Raw genomic sequence first — 23,448 nt, 5'->3', positions numbered from 1 at the left:
TCCTCAGGTGGGTCTGCCACCAGCAGGGTCCCTCCTCACCCCCGCCACTCCAGCTGCTGTACACATCATACCCAGGTTATACAAATCCCAGACACATCTGGTGCCTTGCAGCCTTCATACGAAATTCTAGGCAAGACCGTAACAGAAGACAGGGAGGCCAACTAGAGAACTCCCAAACTATTTAAATGGGCACTACCCAATCCTAGCACTACAGAGACTAGGCTCTAGTAACTTACAGAGACACAGGACCTACAATAAGTGACAACCTCACCCCCGCCACGCTGAGGTCTCCAATGCTACTGCTAAGAAAGACCAGTCACCTGCAACCTTATTGGGGGTTTTGCAGCCAGCAAGAACAGTGCTTGGGACACGGCAAATCCAGACCTTCACAGGGCGACTGACAGCACAAGCAGGCATGCTGGGGATGGATGGGTGTCCCTTCAGATCACTCCGCGCTAGGCAGCCTGAGGTTGATTCTGAGAATGAACCCAACATGGGAATTAAATCTTCCCATGATTGGCTAAACATGTTAGTGCCAGCAAAATACCCCAAGCCGCTTCACAATGTCTGTCAGCCTCTGCCCCATAGAATTCCCAAGAAAGGAACAGCACTGCCCACCAGAGGGCCATCAACAAACAGATGCCAGGGAGCTGTCCAGGCATGGATGCCCACAAGACAGCGCCATGAGAACACGTCTAACCCTCATCATCACATTCTGAAGGGAGGAAGGTTTCCCTTACGCCAAATCTCCATGCCTGCCTTTGGTGTGTACTTGTATCCCATCTCCCTTCCAGCTGGCCTGCCTACTATGGGATAACAACCCTACTTCTGCTGGTAGCTAATGGAGTTACTCCTGTGGCTCACCTAAAGGAGGTCTGCACTGCAGTGCCAGAGGTCCCTGATTCAAACCCAGCGGATGGCCCAGGCTGGCGGTCATTACATCACTCTACCATTTGAATCTACATTTAGGGTCTCATCCTGCTCCAATTTAAGCCAACAAAGGAGGAATCCACATCCAAGAGGCTGGGATCAGAGACTGAGCTATGCTACTGCCCATCACCAGGCTCCTGGTGGGGAGATTGTTGGATTTAAGGAAGAGAATGAGGCCCAAACCCAACCCCCTCTGCTTTCAAACAACAGCTGGGAGCCCAGGGCCTGATTCTGCTCTATGTGACTCAGCAATGACTCCACTGGAGTCAGCAGAGCTACCCCGCTGTAAAGGGAGAGGAAATCAGGCCCACCGCATCCGCTCTTTACAAGGCAGCCCCTATCCGGCATGCAGAGTGTGGTGTTCTCTTCAGGATCGGGAACAGCACCTTTTCTGTGACTCCACAAGCAGATTGCTGGGCAGGGGGAAGACCTGTCCAAGCAGCAGCATTTACTATCGATCAAAGTAGCCATTAAAAAAATAAAACCAGCAAAGAACCAAATCCAGCCCATAAAACCCAGGAGCTCGGGAGTTCCTGCCCTCACCCTCCGCATCACAGCAGCCTGATCCTGCCTGCTGCTCAGCACAGTTGAGCACAGCGCACACCCCGTGCATAGCAGCTCACAGGATCTGAGCCTTACGTTGGGGACCTCCTCTGGGAAAACTGATGGGGTCCAAGCTCAGTGCTTCTGTGTCACCCTCCATCAGAGTGACTCTGAGCACTGCACAAATGTATTCATTTAGCCGCACCGCCCACGGGGCAGAGCAGTGTCACCACCCCCATTTTACAGATGGGGAAACTGAGGCACGGGCCCACATTTTCCACAAGGGCTTCTCATTCTGCATGCTTCCAAGTCTGGAGATACTTCGCAGGGCACCCCTCGCCAATCCAAAAGGGGCTCAGCACCCCCAGGATCAGGCAGCCACCTGGAGGATTTGCTGGCTATTTAAAATCGCTGGTGCAGCCGGAGGCTGCCTGGGGGAATTCTCAGGGGACCGGACTGGGAACCCCAGCCCAGCACTAACACATCTGCAGGGGCGGGGGGAGATACCCCCACACCAGGAAACCCCGCAGACTTAGGGGGGGTTCTAGCTGCGGGGGGCTGCCCTGTTCCCTCGGTTTAAATCTCCGGGCCGGGGGTCTCACTTCCCCCCCCCCAGCAGGCAGATGACTGAGCCTCGCAAGTTTCTGCGGCTCGGGGAGACACATGCCCCCCATCCATGAAGAACGCCCCCAAGTCGCTTTCTCCCTTACAGCAACTCCCCGCCCCCCGCCGCTTGCAGGGCGTCTGCACCTCGAACCAGCCCCGGGGGCGAGCCGTGCCCGGCTTCGCTCGCCCCTCGCACCCAGCCGGCTCGTTTGCGGCCCAGGCGGGGGGACCCACCAGCGACCTCCGCCGGGAGCCTGGCGAGATTCCGCCCCAGCAGGAGCGAGCTGCGGAGCCGCAGCTGGTGCCCGGGCCCCCCCGCTTCGCCCAGGGAAAGTGGGGGCGCAAAGTCCGTTCCCCCCCCCCGGCAGGGACGAGCCCTTGCAAAGCAGGCGACTAACTGTTGATCGATTGCGCGCACTAGACCCCAGCCTGGGCTCGCTCGCCAGGATCCGGATCCAGCTGCAGCCTTGTGCCCCCTCCCCCCAGGGGGGGCGGATGGCAACGCAGCCGGCAACCCCCCCTCGTCAGCCAGCAACCCCCCCCCCCCGGTCCTCTTACCGTGCCGGGGAGCCGCTCCTCGCAGGGCTACATCCTGAGCTCCGGCTTCCTTCACGCCTCCTCCTCCTCTGCTTCCTGCTGAGGATCCCCCCCCCCCGACTCCCTCCGCGCCCCCGCCCCGGAGAATCAATCGGGACCAATCTCCCCCGCGAGCCTGCGCGGGGCCGGGTGCGGAAGGGGCAGCGGGAGGGGTCCGGAGACCCCGGGTTCCTCTCCGGCCCCGCACTGCGGATCTAGGGGGTTAATCGTGAAGACACGACGGACCGACACCCGGGGAGGGAGGGAGGGGAGCGGCGCGGGGGAAGATGCGGAGGTGGATTTCCCCAGGAACCAGGGGGAGGGGGCGCGGCCAAGACACAGACAAAAGCCTCCCCCCGGGGCAGCCCGGACTGCGCCGTCCCTTAGGGCTTTGCAGAGAAGATGGTGCCTCCCGGTGCCCCCCCCGCCCGCAGCCCGGCTAGGCCAGGCAAGGGGGGACCCCCCGCCGGCGCGCCCCGGGGACCCTGCTCGCAGCGGGGAGGCGGGCCCGGGCTCGCTTGTTCGGAGCGGGGACAAAGCCCCTTTTCGCTTCCTTACACGCCAGCCGCTTTGCCACAGGGAAGAGATCACCGTGCAGAACGCGAGCGAGATCCGAGCCCGGTGCGAGCCCCGCGCCCCCGGCTCCGGCTCCGGCTGGCCTGGGGGATCTCCCCGAGCTCGCCGGGGAAGCCCGTGGGCCGGGCCGGGCCGGGCCTGCGCGCGGGGGCAGCTGGAGAGACACGGGCTCTCTGCTCCCCCCACCCAGCTAACGAGCTATTTCCGCGGGAGGCGTGACGGGCAGGAGCAGCAGGTGCAGGAGGGGGCCCGGGTGACCGCCCCTGAGAGCTGCTTGCACTCCGGCCTAGCTCGGGGGTGTCCTGAGTTTGCCAGGTCTCCTGCCATTGTAGGGAAGCGGAGTGAGCTCCTGGCCCTCCTGGAGGGCTCTAAAGTTTTGCCCATTTTTAATTAGCTCAGTCCTGACCCACAACCCCCCCCCCCGGGCTGTCAGTAGCTCGTCCTCCTGAGCCACAGCTCTACCCTCCCCGCAGCTCTGCTGATGACCCCCATCCCACTCCTGCTCCCCCCTCCCATCATCCCCAGCTGGGGGGCGGGGTGAGATGGAAAACCTTCTGCCAGGAACAAGGCTGAGGCTCCCAAATTCATCTCACCGGTGACTGGAATCTGGCTGTAACAGGCAGTCGCTAGGGGTACAGCCTGGTGCAAAGGAGGCCTCTCTGGGGTTGTGGTTATGGGCCCAGGACAGCAAAGGCAACAGTGTTCAAAGGGGGGAGGGGGGAGTTGGCCTTACCCCCATTGGAATGAAGCAGTCATGAGCCAGGAAGGTGCTGGTTGTTGGGCTTGTCCTTTGGGAGCATGGCCCCAGCAGGGCTGAATCTGCCCCACAAAGAGATTCCCTCCAGGTGGGTGCACCGTAGGGTGACCAGACAGCAAGTGTGAAAAATCAGGACTGTGGGTGGGGGGTAATAGGAGCCTATATAAGAAAAAGCCCAAAAATTGGAACTGTCCCTATAAAATCGGGACATCAGGTCACCCTAGCTGTACCAAGGCCTGCGCTGCCTCCTGCATTCTGCTCACCAGGCACCCTTTGCTGGGGAAGACCTTCCCCCAGGACAGCATTGAAAGCAGCATGCATGTGCACAAGTGTGTGGAGGTACCTGAGTGTTTGCACGTGTGTGGTGGCAGGATGGGGGGGTGAGTGCTCACACCACCATCCACGTGTGCAGGGGTGTGCGCGTACACAAGTGTATGGGGAAATGTGCCTGTGCAGTTGTATGCAAGTGTGCATGAATGTGCACGAGTGTGGGTGTGACTGTCTCTGAGTATGTGCGTGTGTGCACACATGTGTGAATGAGTGAGTGCTTGTATGAGGATGCATGTAATTGTGTCTGTGTATTTGAGAGGGGAATTTCACATGGATACCTGTGACACGTCACCCTCACTACAATGAGCCACCTTCCCTTGGACCCTGCTCCCAGCTCACCCCATCTCACTGTCTGCGATCCAGGACCTTCATTCAGGCATTTGGGAGCCATCTCCCCAAGGCAGCGAAGAGAGGTAGTCTCCAATCTCCCCTAGCCGACACTCCCCACCTGTGCAGAGTGATGCTGCACGATGCGGCTTCACTGCATTTTCACCGGAAAGCTGTAACTAAAGTTGCCAGTTTGGGCTGGACATATTCCTGGAGGTTTCCTCACATGACATCATCTTTAGCGAAAGGTTCATCTTTAACTCCTGGAGATCTCCAGGGCCATCTTGGAGGGTTGGTCACCTTAGCTGCAACACAGTCATGGGTTATTTCACTCCTTGGCTAAAAGAGGCCAGTCGAGATGCTGGCATGGTGAGTTGGCGCCTACCTCCCTCTAGAGGTGATCGTAACAGTAGGCCAGGTACTGCCACCTGCCAGCCTTACCTCTGTAGCTCAGTGTTATGTGCTATGGAGCCTGCAGGTTCTCCCGGCGCCAGTCCCTGGTACAGCAGCTGTGGTTTGCTGTCACACTGCTCCTGGCTCATGCTAGGAGGGGAGCAATAACTAACCCTCGCCTGGGAAATCTCTGCAGCCTGCTGAGTCTAACCTGTAACTCCGGTCTCTCGGAGCCCTTGAGAAAACGATCTGGGACTAGCCCAGGAGCGAGGAGTGTAATTGGCCCTGCCATTGCGTTGTGCAATAACTATTCATTCTGCCTTCTCCCAGATCAGTGCAGAGCCCGCGGCATGGCAAGGAGATTCCTTTCTGCCCTTCACACGTCAAACCCCTACAATGTGCAGCATAATTCACTAATAATAATAATTACGGCCAGCACCAGTTAGAAGTGCAATACAATAATAAACTGGTTAACGCCTCCCTGTGTGCCCAGGAGAGGAAACGCGCAGGGATCAGTGCATGCCCTTCGCTTGGATTTTTCCTGTCTTACTGGGTTGCTCTCAGAGCACTGAAGACCTATTATTGCTATAATAATAGGGTGAACTGTGCAGACTCTGTTCCCCCAGGGTAAGCCAAAGAAAATCCCTCTCTAGTCAGTGGCGGCTAGATGACTTTAATAGGGTCTCAGCTAGGAACTGTTCACATCATTTCTCCTTTCACTTGCTAGCATTAAGAATAAACCATGCAGAAGATTAATCCTGTAATCGGCTGCCTTTGCCTTTGGTTTTTTGCCCTTTGCCACACACACGGTGGTTTACTGTAGGGTCACTTGTGTGTTTTATGCACAATGGTTTGTTGTTCTAGGGTCACTGGTAATCGCTGCACAGCTCAGTGTGTTCATGGAGAGGTTGCTTTGCACAGCGGTTGTTATTGTAGGGTCACTTCATGAGTGCTGTGTCTATGGGTTTGTTACTTTAGGGCCACTTATATGTACTGGGCAAGCTGGTTATTAGGGCCACTTATATGTACTGGGCAAGCTGGTTATTATAGGATGGCTCGAGAGCACCAGCCACGCGTGTGTGTTATTGGTGGGTTGCCAGTGGTTTGGAGGAAGGATTAACACAGAGACAAGATGATGTGGACTTTGCAAACTGACCAAAAGGGAAAACCAGCATGGCCACCCTGGGGCCATTCCAGCCTCCTGTTAGTGTCCCTCTGCATTTTCCCTGCATCTGCCGCTCCGCTCCACTCCAGCACAGCGCACGTGGCCCTGGCAGTCACCCAGGGAAGCAGAGCAGGCGGGAGGGCAGCACATGAGCCCCTGTACTCTCCCATTTCCCCTGTACTCTCGAGCTGGATCGCTCCTGTAATTCACAGAGTGGCCTGAGACCTCCCCCCAGTCAGCAGAGCCCAGTGCACAAACTGCACCCCAAGCAGCCACAGCCCCTTCCCTAACACCCAAGCCAGGGCACATCCCCCTGACCCACTACCCTAGGGGAGGGTCACTGCCTCTCGGGTCTTAACTCTTGCACTGCTGGGTTGGGCCTCCACGCCAAACACCAGGGCTGGTGCTGCTCCACCGAGATCAGGGAGGTTGGGGGGTTGCCCCAGGTCACACAACCAGTCATCAGAGCTGAAACACAGGAGTCCTGAGTCCTTAACCGCTAGACCAGGCTCCCTCTCTCCTATTTGGCCATAGGAGGTTTTAAAGGCTCTAATGCCCATAGAGACAAGGGACGGCCTTGTGCTCACCAGCCTGGGGTCAAGAGATCAGGATTCAATTCCCAGCTCTGCCACAGACTTCCTGTGTGAGCTGGGGCCTCAGTTCCCCATCACGGATAATCCTTGGATCACCCGCTCCTTGTGGCTGTGCTGCATAGCAGGGCCTGATCTCACAGGGGTGCTTGTAACCAGCACTGGCAACAACTGCCTGGGCTGCAGGCTGGATCCCCAGTGCTGGCAAGAGGTGATGAGCAGGGGCAGGTGGCTCTCCTCTGCCTGCACTTAGGGTCCAGGGAGAAGTTCCCCCTTGAGGCACTTGGCTAACTGCCGGAGCCCTATGCACACAGAGGCTGGGGCAAGGGAGGAAGGAGGCCAGCTGGTTCCTGGAATGATTTCTCTTGGCTGCGGAGGTCACTGCTGTAATAGAGAAAGAAAAACAGCCCCTCTCTGGGAGGAGGCTGGGGCCGCAGACAGCGAGGGAGGGCCGGCACTGCAGACTCCAGCACCCCTCGGTTGGGCTGCAGCACGGGATGCCCCTTGCTCCCTCAACCAGCACCTGTAGTTCTCCAGCATTGCCTCTCACCATGCAATGCCAAGGGCTCTGGGCTCCAGCCCGGGGGTCTCTGGTGTACAGGGGCTGGGGAGGGAGTCGGGAGAAGCGTGGATTAGGCTGAGCAGAAAACTCCTTTTACCTAATTTAAGCTTGCAATTTACATCTGCAGAGGTGAAAGGCTGGAGGGCTGAGCCCACCACCCACCCCCAGCCCTACCCATAGTGGCTAAAGAGCTGGACCACTGGGGCCTGGGCAAGAATCCACCATCATGACCCTCTGAGGGGGTCAGTGGGAGGGCAAAGCAATGGAGCCTGTGCCAGAGGCTTTCTGCAAAGAGGGATGGGGAGGAATTCCCTGGGGCTCTGCCTGGCCCACTCCTGCACCCTGCGCAGCCTGCGCACCTGGAAATTACACCAACATAGTCCTGAATCATCAGCTCTTGTGCTAACTGAAACTTACAGCCTGGTGTAGTCCAGGGCCCCGGCTCCTCATCCATTATTCCAGAAGACTGATGAGGTCGCCCGTCTGATGAAGACAAATTCTCCAGCCCCCAGGGCTGGCACTGCGACATGTTCTCCCTTGGAGACAATCACAGAAATTAGCAACGGAAGAGACCCATTAGGCCTCCTCTTGGGCATCTCCGCAGGCAGTGCAGGACGGGTCTGCCTCCTACACGGGGTTCTCCAGGGCTCTGCCCTGGTGGGGTTCAAATGAATCCAGCAAGGGGGCTTCCAGAACTGCCCTGCAGAGACTCAGACCCCTCCCAGCTGTTAGATCACACACACACACCCCATACCCCCTGGGTGGAGAGTCACCCCCTCTTCCTGAGGCAGAAAGCTGAGCACCCAATACATCAGCTGATTTGGGAAGCCTGGCCTGCCCTGTGGGTGACACGCAGGCCCTCAGTGACTTGGGGGAGGCCATGGAGGGAGCCCATGACCCAGCTGGGATCCCAGCCCTGAGCCATGCCTGGTCAGCTGGAGCCATTCCTGGAACAGGTCAGCAACTTGCTACAGCCAAACCAGAACCAGGTCCAAGCTCGTCCTTTGCAGGGCGCTCAGCACAAGGGAAGGGAGGGGGCCTGGCTGGAGCTTCCAGCAATGGCTCCAGCTGTTCAAACCCCTCAGAGACCCCTGGCATCATGGCCAACTTCCTCATTTGACCCTGCAACACCCAGTGTAACTGCCCCCCGAACCTCCCACGTGGACTCCACCACCCCCACTGGCACCCTAGCCCGATGGGACCCAGCAGGGTAGCCTCTTCTCAGCTCTGACCGCCACAGAGCCAGCTCTGTCCATGGTAGCAGGCAGTGTCCTACCTCAGGCTGAGCCCCTGCTGCTTGTCCCAGGGCTCGGGGGTACCTCAGCCCCAGCACATGGTGCTCCTGGCCCAGGCTCCAGCCAGAGACCACCATCCTGCAGGTCTGTACTGAGCTAGCCTCTCCACAGGGCATCCCAACCTTCAAAGCCCCTGGATCACCAGCGCCCCCTTCCTCGCCACGAGCTGCTGCAGGACCCAGGCTGTGACAGAGGGGTTCCCCCAAGGATTATGGGAGCTTGGCCGCTTCGAAAGGACTTTCTCCCAGAAGTCTTTTTGAAATCTCCGATAATCCACTTCCTTGGGAAGCAGTGCCAGGCAGGGTAGGATGGTGCCCAGATGGCAGGGCTGTGGCACTGGTGCAGCACAGGGGCCAGAGAGTGTGGCTCGTGGGCATACCCTGCCCAGTCGGTGCTAGCCCACAAGCCCAGGGAATATGAAAGCCATTGCCTTTGCCCACCTGCTTTGGCATCCCTCCCCCTTCAGAGCAACAGCAGGTGCCTGGCAGTGCCCCTTCTCTCCATGTGCTCACATGCCAAGTGCCACACCCAGTGCAGACAAGGCAGGCAGGGCCCAGAGGCTGGCACTGCCACGTGGCTGCCTGACCTTCCCCAGGCAGCAGAGCTTGAAATGATAAATCAGATTCCAATTGCAATACACCTACCATGACCCAGCAGAACCAACAAATTCAGCCCAGCCTCTCCGCTCTGACCCAGTCAGGCTGCGGTGCCACCTCCACCCCTAAGGGCTGAGCCCACCACTATGGGCTCTGTGGGCTCTCGCCCTTACAGACAGGCTAAGAGCGAGCCAGCCCCCTCCTGCCCAAGAGCACCCTGCTGCTGGGAACTGCCCCCACGCCCTGTATCTGTCACCACCACTACCTGTCTTTTCCACTCTGCCTCCTAAAGCAAAACAAAACACTCACCAGCACCAGGCACATCCAGGGCAGCTTTGATTGGGGATCTCAAAGAGCATTAAGAAGGGGAGTTCAGCCAACCCCACTCTCCTGCCCCCTAGAGGTAGAGTAGGTAAATACGTTTTCCTGTCCCCATTTCACAGCTGGGGACACTGAGGGGGAAGTGACTCATTCACAGCCATGCAGCAAGATGGGGTAGAAGCTGGATGTCCATCGGCATGCTTACCTCTGCTAACCACAAAGGAGATAGTCTGAGCAAAGGCGTGGGAGTCAGGAATTCCTGACTTACAACCCCAGTTCTGACACAGCGCTGAGCAAGCAGCTTTCCTGCCCGGGGCCTCAGTTTCCCCATCTGTACAAGAAGGGGAAAAGGCAGGCTAGTCCTGAGTCTTTGCAGCAGCACAGCAGGGTGACCTATCTCCTGGCTGTGGGCCGTGCCAGCTGGTTTGATCAGAAAGGAGACTTGCTTTGCAGGTGAAGTGAAATATCAGCCACTAGGGAACAGGCAGAGAAGCCAGAGAGTAGGAGCCGGCTGGAGAAGGAGCTGGCAGGGTCTGTGATGAGAGACTTCCCCTGGGCATCTAATCACAACCTGCTAATCTCAGCAAGCAAATAAATGACCAGGAAACATGTGCTTCAGCACTCAGGTGACAGCCCCCATGCTGCCCTGCCTCTCCTTCCTTTAGGCCCCCCCAACGAGAATGAGAAGCCCACAGCTATTGTATTATGCTTCATTCCCAGCTACACCCCTACCCAGTAATCCTGGGCACTAAAATCATCAGGGTGGAGGAAGTTCACAGGAGAGAAGCAGTGAGGTTTAGCGGTTAGAGCGGGGGTGGTTGTGAGTCAGGATGCCGGGGTTCTACTTCTGGTGCTGGGAGTAGAGGGGGGTCTAGTGGTTAGAGCAGTGGTAGCTGAGAGAATCAGGACACCTGGTTTCTATTTCTGGCTCTGCTCCCTGGCTGCTGTATGAGTTACTTCCCCTCTCTGTGCCTCCATGTGTAACCCAGGCCCAAGTGTATGTCATACAGGGGCAAAATGTATGTTACATCCCCATCTAGCAGCTGGTCCACTACAGGATAATAGCCTACTACTGCTGCTGAGAGGGTTACTCCTTTAGCTCCCATGGCAGAGGTCTGTGCTGTGGGGCTGAAAGTCCCAGGTTCAGACCCTCCTGCTAACCTGTGATAGGGGCAGTTCTGCTTGAGTGCTGCCTGACCTATGCAGGGGTGAGGAAGGAGTCTGCCTGCACCAGGGGGTTAGTTTCCTGACATCCCATGCAAAGCCCAGCTGAAGGGAGAGAGTGTAGAAAGGTGATAACTCACCAGGACAGCGCCTCCTGCTGGTCTTCTTGGGAATTAGCTCTTGTCTAAGATGTGGCATGCCCTGGGCTGGCTGCTCACCTGCTTCAGGCCCCTGTGTCCCTCTCAGACCCTGGTGCCCTCTACCTCAGGGTCCTGCCCCCAGCAGTAACTCACAGTGTGGGTCTCCCCTCCCAGGGGAACTCCCAACCCTCTATACCCACCTTGCCTCCATGGGTGCTGCCAGTTGTCATCTAGCCCCTGCTCACTGGGGCAAACTGCAGTCTGTCATAACCACTCATTATTGGCAAGGAGATTTGGACCAGCTGCCTCTACCTAACCCCAGACTGCAGCTCTGCAGCCTCGGTACCTTCTTAAGGGCTTGCACAAGGCCTGCAGCCAGGGGAACTGCCTGGCTGGAGAGCTCCAGCTCCAGCTCCAGCTCCAGCTCCAGCTCCAGCTCCAGCTCCAGCTCCAGCTCCAGCTCCAGCTCCAGCTCCAGCTCCAGCTCCAGCTCCAGCTAGGTCCTTCTCTCTCCACTGTTAGAGAGACTCCTCCAGCTCCTCGGCCCCAACCCTCTTATAAGGGCCCTGATTGAGCTGGCCACAGCTGTGGCCACTTCCCCAATCAGCCCAGCTTGTCTTAGCTGCAGCCCTCTCCAGGGGTGCTTTTAACCCCTCTTTAGCGGAGTGGGGCAGTTGCAGCGGAGCACGCAGCAGGGCATAAGGTACCCTAGCTGGCACAAGGCCTGGACAGGCTTCCTGGAGCTTGTTTTTAAGAAAACGTATCCCTGCGTTTTCATGCATTGTTAACCACAGGACAGCGGCAGGTAATTTACAGCAAAGGCTGCCCAGGAGGCCAGGAGATATACACCCATGGGGCTCTGCAAGCAAACACAGCTCACCAGCACTGTGATTTCTTACCGGCTCGGGGCTATTCTCCCTGCCAAGCCACGAGCTGCAATTCTTTGCAGGGAGATGACACTCCAGCCAGCACCGGGAGCGTCTCCAGTGGTTTCTCACCCAGAGGCCAAACAATGGCAGAGTCAGGACCAATTCACCGACTGCTCCATGTTGGCAGTTTGGAGTAGTACTCATTGCCCAGAGCCCTCAGTGCACTTACAAAGGAACAAGTCATTATCCCCATCTTGACAGACAGGGAAACTGAGGCCCAAAGGAGCAGGAACTCGCCCAAGTGAGGCAGTGGGGGAAGCCAGGCCTCACCCCACACATCCCCTGTCTATTTCCAGGGGAGTTTGCTCCCCTTTCCCTTGTTGACTGTGTGATGCGCTAGGTGCACCTGGACTCTGGAAGGACCGACAGACCAACCAAGCAACCTTGAAGTTTGCTACCATTCACCTACTGGGCTTTAATTTTCACTCTCCGTGTTGCTTCCCAGGAAGGATGCTGGGGAGCATTGTCCTCTTCGAGGCAGAGCTGGCAGCACCTCCTGTAGCAACAGCTGCCAGACATGTTCCATGAAGTCACTAGGAGTTAGATCAGGCCCCATAACTGACTCCCCCATCCCTCCTCTTCCTTCCTTGGCTCTGTCTTCTCTTCCCTCCCCTCCCTATGCAAGCTTCCCACACACACACACACCCCAACTCCACCCCGGGTTACTTTAAAGGCTCAGTCCCGTCCCCCCCCGCCCACTTTGCCCAGTCTGCCAGGAAACAGACTCATCCCCTCCCAGCCTGGGAGCAGCACTCTCTGATTACACGCCTCAGCCTTTAATATTTATTTACTGCTAAATATTTAAACCTGTTAAATAAATCTTTACACACAAGCTGCCTGGCAGAACCAGGTCCCCGCAGAGACCTGGGGCTGCCTTGGCAAAGGAGTGTGGGCGGAAGGAAAGCTGTATCCAACCCTCCTAGCTCATCAGGGCGTCCATGTGCCTTCTGACCACACACTGCCGGGTAAACTGCTTGTCCTGGTACCAGCCAGAGCCTGGCCCTGGGCGCTGTCCTCCCTGCCCGTAACAGAACACATGCAGTTGAGCTGGATTCCCCACTGCCTTGTGTTCTGCGCAGCCAGTTACAATAGGGCAAAGTCGTTCACGCCTGGTCGGCACCAGTTTAAATGAGGCACAAGGGTCAGAGCAACAGAGAATCAGGCCCATGGAGTGTGTGGTGCAGATGAGTCATTTAAACAATAGTCTCCACCTATTTTCCATCACAAAGCACTTTTACAGACATCAGTGATTATTACAGAGACGCTGGAACACTTTCTTCCTGGCTTAAAGGCAGGGAAACTGAGGTATGGAGATGAAGTGACCTTGCCAAGTCAGTGTCTGAGTCAGGAGTGGAACCCAGGAGTCCTGGCACCCAGAACACACCCCGTAATATCCAAGAGACGGGTCGATACGACAGCCTGCTCTGCACTGAACTCAGCGGCAGCAGAGCCAAAGCTTTGGGCTGGGAGTTGAACTCATAATCTGGGGGCAAGAGTCACAGATACCATGGAGCAAGGGGATAAGCTCACAGCTGTACCCACCCCAAAGGCACCGAGGGAAAGAAGCTGCAGCTCCTATTCCAGGCCGCGTGGCCTCATGGATAGGGCACTGGGCTGGGGCTCAGGAGACCTGGGTTTTATTTCCTGTGCTGATGCCAACCTGCTCTGTGACCCAGGCTTGCCAGCTCCCCTCCCCTTGCCTTAGTTTCCCCTCCCCCACTAGGACTGGTTCCCTAGCTAGCCCGCCTGAGCTGCTTAATCAAGGGCACATCACTTGGGCTGACAGCAAGACTGTTAGCATGAATACTGTGCAGGAGTGGAAGGCGAGCTGCCGAGAAGTCAGGGAGGTTTTTTGGGCTCAGCAGAGCCCGCAGTGATGCGCAGCATGACTGTGTAGGGTGCCCATGGGCCATCGCTGGGGGTTACTTTCCCCGGAGAGGTGGGATGCTGCCAGCCAACAGGCGACCGCCACACGGCCAGCTGCAGAGTCACCAGCCAGCTCCTCCCCTTGGAAACCAGCCAGGACAACACCCAGAGAAATACACCCCCAGCCACGCCTCTGGGGCCACACCCGCCTCTACCCTACATCTAGGGTGACCAGATGTCCTGATTTTATAGGGACAGTCCCGATTTTGGGGTCTTTTTCTTATACAGGTGCCTATTACCCCCCACCTCCATCCCAATTTTTCATATTTGCTATCTGGTCACCGTACCTGCATCATCTCTACACACGGGAAGCAGGAAAGAGCTGGAGGGGCAGAGGCAGGGACAGAGGGATGCAGGGCGCTAGTGTAGCATCCTGGCATCAGACAGAAGAGCCCTCACTTGTATTTCTGCCCTTGGGACTTTGCAGGGGCATAGAATCACCACAGCACAAGCGCCAGTCCTGAGCTGCTCCCTATCTCATGACATTACGGTAGCCAAGAACCTTCAGACTACACCCTGGTGTAAAGAGAGCAGCAGCCTGAAACACAGGGACATCCACCTGACAGCAGGCACCCTGAAACAATGATTAACCCCCCTTTTTTTGACTCAACCAGATGGTAACTCTGAAACCTAATGATGGCTATTTAAATGTGAGTTGTTCCCCTGCTAATCCAAGCACATGAGGAAGAAGAGGGATGATGACATTGCAAAGATCTGCGCCATTGGCTGCGAGCAGCATTGTGTTATAATACCACTAGTGGGAACAGCTCAGCCTAGTGTGGGGAGCTTAGCTCTGAGTCAAATGGATGAGCTTAAAGGGCCAGTGTAGCTTCACCCCCTGCCTGATGCACATCTTAGAATTAGGAAAGTCTGCCTCTGCTGAAAAGAAGGGATGGAAGGCGAGGAGGGAGAACTGGGTGTGTCCCAGCCAAAGCATAGCAACATAGAGGTTTGTTTTACTGAGCACCAAACACTGGAGCCACCATGCAGGGCTGCACCTTTATTTAGCTTGTGATTTATATTATGCCCACGGCGCTGCCAACTCTGGGGATTTTTTGGTGAGTCTCCAGTTATTGGGCATTCTTCAAAAAGCCCCAGCTCCTGGAGTCATGGGATTTCATGAGATTCCCAGCTTTCGTTTTCTAGTCCTTGGGGGAAGAGAAAAACAGGAAAACGTGGTCCTGGAATAAAGGTGTTTTTTTTAAAGGTGAATTTAAAAATAATCCAAAAAAGCTTTTGGTTTGTAAAACCTCCTGATGTTTAAGCTGATCTCCTGATTTGTGTGTGTGGGCAGGAGCAGCGCCAGGGATTCTGGCACCCTAGGCGGGGGTCCTTCTGTGCTTCTGAGCGTTGGTGGCAATTCTGCGGTGGGGGGGTCCTTCCCTGGCTCCCAATCTTTGGGAAACTTTGGCGGCGGGTCCCGGAGCGAGTGAAAGACGCGCCGCAGAATTGCTGCAGAAGACCCGGAGCGTGGAAGGACCCCCCGCCGCCAAATTGCCACCGAGGGTGGCAAAAAGCCACACCCCCCCCAAATCCTAGCACCCTAGGCAACCGCCTAGATCACCTAAATGGAAGCGCAGGCCCTGTGTGTGGGGAGGGGTGACTCCTTGTTTTTGAGTGCCTGAGGTTAGCAATGCTGGTGTCCGCCTGCATGAAGCTTTGGGCAGGAACCAGATTACAAACCCCCAGCTGCTTTCCTGTCTCCACTGCTTCCCAGCATAGCAATTGTCGCTGGAGGAGTCCCGGTTACCAAGGAGGGGCACCGGTTACCAAGGAGGGGACCGAAGTGTCGTCGAGAAGTTACATACATTAGAATTCAATTTTCATATGTGCATTTAAAAATTAATATGCTATCAAGGCAGCTACGTGAGCTGCTTCTCGGCAGCCTTGTTCAAACCTCATTACCAGTTGATGGTGCATCCTGGGGGGCACCGCATGTTACAGACATGAACCCCAGGGCCCTGGCTACATGGTTGTGGCCATGCCATAATATGGGGAGCATCACAGGATTCACTCACCACTAGGGCGCCTCCTCCTGGCTGCTCTGGGAATTTGCTCCTTCCAGGTCCAACATTCCTTTTTGTCGCTCATTTGCACACCCCACAGCCTCTCTCTCTGCAGCTCGGGGTGCTCGATCTCCATGGCTTGGCCCTCTAGCCAGCTCAGTGCGTTTTCCCCCTTCCAGGGCATCAGATACTCTCCCAAGAGATCTTCAAATCCACTGCCCTGACTGTGCTACTTCCCCAGTGGCTGGTAGGGGAACCCGGGCCCACCCTGTACTCCAGGTTCCAGTTCAGGGACCCTCTAATTAGCAGCCAAGGACTTCAGAGGATTTCCCAGAGCCTGTGAACTCCTGGTGCTGTGCCTAGCACCAGTGAGCAAACAGGGCATCCTGCTGCATAGCTGCATCAGGCAATTATCCTTCCCCAGCTGGGATGGGAAGCTGCGGTGGGATATGGCTCCCGAGCTGAGGAAAACAGACCCCAGGCCTATGTGTTTGCTGCACTTAGCTAAAACAGCTTCAGACCCAGGCCAGACTGAGTGCAAATTCCCGTTCCCATGGTGGGATCATCCCCTGCAGTGCATACTGCGCCGTGGGGGGTGGGGAGAGGATCACGGGCCAGTGCAGCGCCAGCCCTTCCCCCACCAGCTCATTTCTCGGCGCTGGCTGAAATATTTAGCAGGCATTAGCAATGCTGCAGCTCAGCAACCTTTGCAATAGCTGCACCTCACACTCGATAGACAGGACGCCGCCCAAATCAATTCGTGGAGCCTGGACAGATCAGAGAGATGGGACAGGTATAAACCCGCATTGAACCAGCCCAATTTCCCCCCAACCTGGGAATGCGAGGGATCTCCCTCTAGTCCCAGAACAAACCCACCTGCCACTAGAACCCCAGCCACAGAGGAGGGGGGCTGGGAGAGCCAGTGCTAGCAGCGAAGGGGGCTACCGGGTCACTGGGGAGATGGCTGATTTGGTGCATGCAGCACTAGCTAGGGCAGCGCTGGGTTATGGGTACATCTATGTCCCTGCTAGGCCAAAAGGGACTTGTTTCATTCAATGCTCTTGCTTTTTTTATTAGCCTTCCTCTGTTGTATTAAAAATAATCATCACTTTCCACTCAAACCTCAAATGAAGCAAGAGGTTTGGTGGTTTTTTAAATGCCAGAACGAAATCCTCCACGAGGCGGGCAAAATAAGTCGTGACGCTTATTAATGAAGGCAGCGTTAACACGCATTCATCTGACACAGTGAGTCTCAAAAGGCCCATCGTGCGGTGCAAGGGCGTTGCTCCTAACTTCCCAGTATTGTTGAAATGCGGCCACCTCTGGGGGAAGGCATAACAGCTGTTTCAACAGCATCCAGCGGCAATTGAGGGGAAGGGGTGAGGGTGACTCCTGCATGTCAGTGGAAAGCAAGAGGGAAAATAGCAATGGGAACGCACTAAACTGAAAAAACAGGAGATGAAGGAGGCCCCCATAAAAACTCCCTCCACTCACCTGCAACTAGAAGCTACGGTCCAGCTCAGCTACAAGTTCCGAGCTCGAGGCAGGATCCACCAGCAGAGGGTCTCTGGCCTGTGCTCTGCAGGAGTTCAGAGCAGATGTTCCCATTTGGCATTGAAATCAATGAAGCCATGAACATCTCCCCTGACGTCAGGGCCTTCAGGTGGGAAGCAGTCAGCCAGACAGAGCCGACCTCACTAGTCAGAGTCCTTTGGTTTGACAACTTGGGAGATCCTGGATTCAACTTGCTACTCTGCCACAGGCTCAGTGCGTGACCTTGGGCAAGTCATTTAGCCTCTCTGTGCCTCAGTTTCCCATCTGTACAAGAGCGAAAAGAGCCCAACACTGTCTTACGGGGGTCTGAGGATTAATATATTAAAGGCTATGAGGGGCTTAAATATTGTGATGACAGGGGCCAGATAAGTTCCTTAGACAGACAGTGATGTGTCCTTCAAACCCCTCCCTGTCTATCTAAGGACGGATGGCTAGAGTTGGGCAGCAGGGTGCCTGTGGTGATGACAGACGAAGGGGGACATATGGTGAAAGGTGACAGAGAACTCCAGGCAGCTCCACTTTTCTTTCCTTTGTTATTTCTTTTAATTCATTCCAAAGCTCAATTAACTAAGCCCTCCAAAGACAGCCCCCTTCCTCTAGAATCAAAGGGCACACACACGCTCTGAGAGAGGAGGGGATGGGGGCAGGTTTGCAAATGAAGGGGCGGATGAGGGCCTGAGATGAAGGCGAGAGCACTCTGGGGACCTGTGCTGGGTCCCCGCTGCTCATTTGCTGGTGCTGGGCTCCGCAGAAAGCCACCCGTTACTCTAATTGTCTAATTAGTGCCTGCATTTCAAATGGTGCTTCAGAGTCGAGGTTAAGGAGGCACAAGAAATGAGGCAGGATTGTCAAAGTGCCAGCTCCTTCTCCCACACTGCCACCAAGCTCCTTTCACACAGCCAGGCCGAAGTTCCTATGGAAAAACAAGGTGGTCGCCTTTTCACATCCCCCAGATCCTCAGAGGTATTTAGGTTGATTTCAAGATTTCAAGAGGAGTTAGATGCCTAAAGACCTTTGAGGATCTGATCCCTAAAAACTCCCTGGGCACTTTTTGCAATGTTGTTATTTATGCTAGGGTAGCGTCTAGAGTCCCTAGCTGAGATCAGTGGCCCTGCTGCACCAGGCGTTGCACAGATCCTGACTGAGATCAGCGGCCTGTCACACCAGGCGCTGTACAGACACAGTGAGGGAGAGACCCTGCCCTGAACAACTCGCAATCCAAGATCCTGTCTATACACCGTTTTTGTACCTTTTTAACTGTATCTATTTGAAAGTGAAACAAAACCATTTGAAATCTCCTAGCATGGACGCCGTTATACCAGTGCATGCTCCTGCCCTCCTCAGAACACCTTTCCTGGGGCTGGGTCAAGCAGCACCCTCCCTTGGGCTTCTGTCAGTGCTGCTCCAAGGTCAGCCAGGGAGGTGAGTCACTTTGCCTCAGTTTCCCCCTGTGGAGGGTTATGTGGAGGGGGCTGGCTGTGGCCCCTGCTCCCCAGCCCAGGAGTGGAGTACGACAGGGGGTGCCCTGGGGGCCAGCAGGGGGCACACTCCCTTCCAAGTGACAGCTGAACCCGGGGCCATCGGTGCAGGCAGAACACAGGGGAGGTGAAAGCCAGCGTGAGTGAGTGTGAGTGGGTGTGAGCGAAGGTGTGCAAGAATCTGGCATAAGGCCCTCCCATGGGCAGCACGTGAGACTGACTCATGTGGGTGACTGTGTCACCCCCTCGGGGCTGGCATACGTCACTGCAGCTAAGGGGACTCTCCGGGGCTCCTAGTGCTGACGACGGCCTCAAGGCTCCCACGACTCCTTGTGGCAGCCCCAGGGGCTGTGATGGACAGAGGTGCAGAGAGAAGTGACACAGCCAGCCACCTACAGAGAGCGGGAGAGCCTCCCCCAGCAGGCTATCTGGAGAAGCCCATGACGTGGGATATGGGGAGCAGCTGGCTCTCCCGAGTGCAAACAGGCATTCAGCAGGGCTAACACAGCACCTGAGGAGCACCAGGGTCTCACCCTCTGGGAGGAAACAGGCCTGGCTTCACCTGGCATCCAGCTCTGGCACTGGAGAGGTGTCTACTGGTTACACTGGGAACCAGGGCTCCTGGGCCCTCTTCTTACTGGGAGTGGGTTAGAGCCAGGGGGCTGGTGGTCAGGATGCCTGGCATCTATTCCTGCTCTGGGGGTGAGTTAGAGCGGGGGTGAGGGTGGGGGTGAGGGCCTGGGGCTCAGGACACCTGGGTTCCCTTCCAGCTCTGGGAATTGGTTAGAGCAGGGGGGTGAGGGGCTGGTGGTCAGGACACCTGGGTTCTATTGCTGCTTTGGGGGTGGGTTGGAGTGGGGGGCTGGTGGTCAGGACACCCGGATTCTATTCCTGCTCTGGGGGTGAGTTAGAGCGGGGGTGAGGGTGAGGGCCTGGGGCTCAGGACATCTGGGTTCCCTTCCAGCTCTGGGAATTGGTTAGAGCAGGGGGGTGAGGGGCTGGTGGTCAGGACACCCAGGTTCTATTGCTGCTTTGGGGGTGGGTTGGAGTGGGGGGCTGGTGGTCAGGACACCCGGATTCTATTCCTGCTCTGGGGGTGAGTTAGAGCGGGGGTGAGGGTGAGGGCCTGGGGCTCAGGACATCTGGGTTCCCCTCCAGCTCTGGGAATTGGTTAGAGCAGGGGGGTGAGGGGCTGGTGGTCAGGACACCCGGGTTCTATTGCTGTTTTGGGGGTGAGTTGGAGTGGGGGGCTGGTGGTCAGGACACCTGGGTTCTATTGCTGCTTTGGGGGTGGGTTGGAGTAGGGGACTGGTGGTCAGGACACCCAGATTCTATTCCTGTTTTGGGGGTGGGTTGGAGTGGGGGGCTGGTGGTCAGGACACCCGGATTCTATTCCTGCTCCGGGGGTGAGTTAGAGCAGGGGTGGGGGTGAGGGCCTGGGGCTCAGGACACCTGGGTTCCCTTCCAGCTCTGGGAATTGGTTAGAGCAGGGGGGTGAGGGGCTGGTGGTCAGGACACCTGGGTCCTATTCTTGCTTTGGGAGTGGGTTGGAGTGGGGGGCTGGTGGTCAGGACATCCGGATTCTATTCCTGCGTTGGGGGTGGGTTGGAGTGGGGGGCAGCTGGCAGTCAGGACGCATGGGTTCTATTCCTGCTCTGGGAGAGGTGGGGGTATCTGGTGGTTAGAGCAATTGGAGCCAGAGGCCTAAGAGTCAGGACTCCTGGCCTCAGCAGTGATCAGTGCCCTTCTCTCTGTCTCTGGTTCTCCCTCCCCGCCTGTGGTTCATCACTTGACTCTCCAGCGACGTCACTCAGCGCTGGGGGTGGGACGCAGGCTCCGAGCGCAGCACCGATCCAGCGTGCTGTGACTGGAACTCCGAGACCAGCCACTATCAATCCCTCGCCCAGCCTCTCGCCTTCAGCCTGGTGAGCAGAATCCCTGAGCGCATCCAGCGCCATCCTGCTGCCGGGAGCAGCTGGGCCCAGGCTGCTCCGCTGAATTTCTTCCTGGGGCACCCAGCTCTGCCTTTGCAGCCGCCATGGGTGGTGGAGTCATCCTGGACTGCAGGAGCCGTGAGCGGCGGGTAGGGGACAGCACCCCCTCCTGGCTGGGCTGGTGAAGCTGGTCCGGTGGGGTTGGCATGGGCTGAGGACGGTGGTGGCCTCCAGCTCCAGCAGCAGGGGACTGGCACCCTGGCCACGCACCTCGGCTGGGCTCCCCTCGCTGTGCGCCTTGGCTCCGGGAGTGAGTTATTAACGAACTCTAAACCTGTCTGTGCATGTGAGCTGCTGCCCTCTGGGGGAGCACAGGTGTAGAACAGTCCTCGCTGCCAGCCGCTCCCTGCCTGCCTTCTCCCGGGCTCAAGGTCACCTCTACAACAGCACCGCCAGCCGCAGGCGGTCAGAAACCTGCAGCCAGGCCCCCCAGAAGCAGGAGTTTTAAAGGAATTACAGTCCATGTGCAGTGCTTTGCCTTCTGATGTCTGAGCCTTTTCTCCAGCTTCTCTACAATCATCCGAGCTAGAAACTTTGAATGCTGAGATGTTCACATGACTCCGGGAGCTGGGCCTTTAAGGAAAAACACCAGACTGGCATGAGTCAGACTCCTTGTGGTTGCCCAATGTTGGGGCGTCTTATTTCTGTGCATAGCCTGGATTGTTGCCCCTGCTGCAGGGACTGCCACGGGTGGCTACAGAAGGGAGCTGACCCTCTTAAAGAGATGCCGCCCTTCCTAGGGGATCTCTGCGTTGCAATAGCAAGAGAGAGCAAGGAGGGGGAACTGGCATCCTTCCACTGCTCCTGGCGCCTCACCCTCTGCCCTAGCCAGTGCTAACCTCTCCACAGGCGACAGCCTGAATGATGGAGGCTGGAGGGACTCTATTGTTCTTGCCCCCAGCAGCTTGGCTCCCCCTCTTTCATCCTGCCCCCCACACACACCAACTCTGCACCAAGCCCCATGACTCACTGGGCTCAGTGGGTCTGCACCTGCTGCCCTGCATCAACACTTCTCCTCCTGGCAGCCAGAGGTACCAGCACAGGAGCAGGCGGGGCAGAGAAAATTCCCCTCCTTCGTGCCTCTGAAAGGGGTCTCTCCCACTTCGCTTCCCCACTGCACCCTGCCCAGTGGAATCAGGTGTCTCAGGCATGGCACAGTACAGTCAAATGGCTCCGGCCATGGCCCATCGGGGCCTCTCCTAGCTCAGCACAGGGGGTCACTGTGCAGGTGTCCTCTCCTCTGGGGGCTTTGCAAACAATGGCCCCTCCAGCCTCAGCCCCTGCTGGAGCCCAGGAGGGAGAAGGAGCTCCTTAGATGCTGACTCCTGGTGTGTTCGTAGTGCCCCATGGGGACCACATGCCCTGGGGTGGCAACTGGCATTGCTACTGTGGAGTAGATTCCAAGGCTTGGGTTAAACAGGTTCCAAGCTGGGGCTGCAGGGTAGGGTGACCAGAGATCCCGATTTTATAGGGACAGTCCTAATATTTGGGGCTTTGTCTTATATAGGCACCTATTACCCTCCACCTCCTGTCCCGATTTTTCACACTTGCTGTCTGGTCACCCTAGTGCAGGGATCCACACATCACCGGCCGGTGATATCACCGACGGTGGGAACCTCCACAGGGGCTGTGCGGTGCCAACCCCAAAAGAGTAGCAGGGTCGCTGCCTGCTCTAAGGGCTGTAGACAAGCTCATTCACAGGGGCAGGATGGTGCATCTGGACCTTGCTAGCCAGCTGTGACTCAGTGTGGGAGAGAAGGAAGCTGTTGCATGACAATTCAGACCTGGAGAAACAGATTCTAACAGTCAGCTTGTAGGCAAAGAAACCACAGCTCTGACTCTCACGCACATGGGAGTGCACGCACACACAAACACACACGGGCCCATTTGTTTGCACACAGCATGACACCCACACACCCACGCACCCCTGGGCAGTTGCACACAGCATAGATGTGCATGAAGACACACACATGTGCAATTAGGCACACGGAAGACATGCACACACAGACCCAATGGCTGGAAGTTGAGGCTAGAACAAACTCAGAGTGGAAAGAAAGTGTACATTTTTAACAGTGAGGGTCATTCCCCATCGGAACAACTTCCAAGAATTGTGGTGGAATCTTCATCACAGGCAACTTTTAAATCAAGACAGGAATATTTTTTCTAAAAGATCTGCATCAGTTCCACCAGGAGTTAATTCAGCTCTGGGTCTGCGTTAGACAGGAGGGCAGAACAGAGGATCACAGTGCTCCCCTTGGGCTTTACAATCTATGAATCCATGATTGTGCAAATGCACACAGCATAGACACACACTGGGGATGTGCACAAAATTCAAGAACACGCCCATGCACTGCATAGATCCTAGATGCACAGGGACGTGTGCAGTTATATGCATCATAGAGAAGCATGTATACACAATTGCACACAATAGACACATGCACACTGCACACACAATCATGCAAAATCACATTACCCACACGCATACACACACACAGGCATGAACACATGCAAAAGCACAGACACAAAATCTCATCAAATCTGCAGATGACACTAAACTGGGAGGGGCTGCAAGCACTTTGGAGGACAGGATTAGAATTCAAAACAACACTGACAAATTGGAGAACTGGTCTGAAATCAACAAGATGAAGTTCAATGAAGACAAGTGCGAAGTACTTCACTTCGGAAGGAAA

At 56.4% G+C, this 23,448-nt stretch overlaps 1 protein-coding gene across 3 annotated transcripts in view; it reads right to left on the bottom strand.

Annotated features, from left to right (window-relative positions):
• DLGAP3 (DLG associated protein 3) overlaps positions 1–2,701 on the bottom strand; it is a 128,339-nt gene extending 125,638 nt beyond the window's left edge. For all 3 annotated transcript variants that reach the window (XR_003997338.1, XM_030539283.1, XM_030539284.1), the window contains exon 1: positions 2,638–2,701. The gene's annotated coding sequence lies outside the window, so the exon portion shown is untranslated. The remainder of the gene's footprint in view (positions 1–2,637) is intronic.
• Between the last annotated feature and the right edge of the window lie 20,747 nt (positions 2,702–23,448).

The sequence above is a fragment of the Gopherus evgoodei genome, chromosome 20 (assembly GCF_007399415.2).
Source record: "Gopherus evgoodei ecotype Sinaloan lineage chromosome 20, rGopEvg1_v1.p, whole genome shotgun sequence".
In the NCBI taxonomy this organism is placed as follows: Eukaryota; Metazoa; Chordata; order Testudines; family Testudinidae; genus Gopherus; species Gopherus evgoodei.
Note: the sequence above shows the minus strand (reverse complement) of the source record. Positions and strands in the feature narration are given on the sequence as shown.